General features: G+C 41.3%; 1 pseudogene; it reads left to right on the top strand.

The window, feature by feature from the left end:
* The first annotated feature begins 484 nt into the window (after positions 1 to 484).
* On the top strand, positions 485 to 603 carry LOC134897241 (5S ribosomal RNA; annotated as a pseudogene).
* Positions 604 to 2,183: the final 1,580 nt, after the last annotated feature.

Genomic DNA, 2,183 nt, shown 5'->3' with positions numbered 1-2,183 from the left:
AGGTAGGGGTGGGGGGAAGGGTGGGGGGGAGTTGGGGAATAGAAAGGGGGAACACAGAACGAATTAATTACAGTGTAAATATTGAATATTGTTCTGGAATGCCTGGGTGCGATAATAACAGCTGGAGACCCTGAAAATTGAAGCGTTTTTATTCTCTCATGAGCGATGATGAGGAGACAGATGGGATGATTAAAGATGGAATGAGCAAGATGAATCTGCTGTCAGTGTTAGACGCTGAGCAAAACCGTCCAGGAATTTCTACTAAACTTTTTTTTTTTTTTTTACCTATCAGTATCGTTTCCATTTCCTCACTTTATACTATCTTCAGGACTCTCACCACTGATTCAGGGGTAATTATCCCGGTCTAACGGTGGCAGCAGATCCCCTATTTTCCTCCTCCACTCATTCTCTTGTCTTTTCTTTTATTTCTCCATTTTCGTGAACTCTCATCAGTGATTCTCGAGCCCTCGATATCTAATATTTTTTCTACTATCATACCACACTGGTAACGCCCGAATCCTTCCGATCTTGGAAGCTAAGCAGTGTAGGGCTGGGTCAGTACTCGAGTGGGAGACTCTCGAGGAATACTCAGTTTAGTAGAAATTCCTGGACGGTTTTGCTCAGCGTCTAACACTGACAGCAGATTCATCTTGCTCATTCCATCTTTAATCATCCCATCTGTCTCCTCATCATCGCTCATGAGAGAATAAAAACGCTTCAATTTTCAGGGTCTCCAGCTGTTATTATCGCACCCAGGCATTCCAGAACAATATTCAGTATTTACACTGTAATTAATTCGTTCTGTGTTCCCCCTTTCTATTCCCCAACTCCCCCCCACCCTTCCCCCCACCCCTACCTCCAATTTTTGACAGTAAACTCTACTATTTTATCAATTATTGTTAATAAAAGTTATATTTAAAAATTCATTTGTAATCTTTACTTATTGTCTCTTCTGAGACCTCTTAAACATACAAGAGTGCACCCACAAAAGAGTCTTCTTCTCTCCCTTTTGTTGTATGTCTCACTACAAACATACAAGAATATATAGACGATCAAATCGAGGTATTCTCTACGTTACGTATAGACTCCCAGGTCTATTTTAAGTATCCCAGATACTAACGTCACGTTATGTATAGACTCCCAGGTCTATTTTAAGTATCCCAGATACTAACGTCACGTTATGTATAGACTCCCAGGTCTATTTTAAGTATCCCAGATACTAACGTCTTTGGAGAGTTGCGCTTGGACCCCTGGTCCCTTCTCAGACGTATCTTTAAGTCCCAGACATTAAAGATGTTTGGTCACGTGTTCCCAGAACACTGACACGGATTCAGCTTCAGTGTATGACCGCAATCCCGTATGGCAAAGACAGACAATAAATTCTCTATCTTACCATTCAGGGACGATCACTGAATCGCGGACGGAGCCCCCACTTGAAAGGATTGCCCCTATATTCTTTAACCCTCGATGTGATGGCCTCTCAGACGTCTGTGAGTGTAAACCTTTAGCCACAAGGAACATGCACAACACAAGCAGTAAAGATTCACACTGTTTATTGTTCGTTTAACAAAAGTATATAAAAGAAAGGATTTAGGGCGTGTATATCCCAAGTCGATAACTAATTGGACAGAACACAAAAAGGGGCTAACATAACATGATTGGCTAGGAACTGCCGCAGTGGAAGGATATGCATATATGGGCAAGTTTGTATTTCAAATAGGGAGGTTGTTCACACGGTATAAAAAAGATAAGAGACAAGGACAGTAGCAAGGAATGTGCTGGAACATTAAGTTCTATAACACAAGCAATTCTATGACATTGAAGCAGAGACGAGCTTTAACCCTTTCACTCATCTTCCAAAAATCCACCTTCTTCTGTACCCTCTTACTACATTCTTCCCAACTCACACTCCCTTTCAAATCATCCTCAAACACCACACCTAATATTTTAATCCCTTCACTCACGCTCATAATCCCTTCCACACTGCAACTTTCATCCCCAAAGCACTTCAATTTTGTTTTACACCAATTAACTTTAAATGCAGAAGCACTGCAAAAGAAACTAACCAGTAATTTAACTCTTCTCAATTCTGCAACACTCTTACTCACAACCGCAACATCATCCATATACCCCAATACTTTCACCATCCTACCTCCACTACCTGGTACCAACACCCCCCCTAC

This window comes from Pseudophryne corroboree, chromosome 3, assembly GCF_028390025.1.
Source record: "Pseudophryne corroboree isolate aPseCor3 chromosome 3, aPseCor3.hap2, whole genome shotgun sequence".
NCBI classification, from domain to species: Eukaryota; Metazoa; Chordata; class Amphibia; order Anura; family Myobatrachidae; genus Pseudophryne; species Pseudophryne corroboree.
Note: the sequence above shows the minus strand (reverse complement) of the source record. Positions and strands in the feature narration are given on the sequence as shown.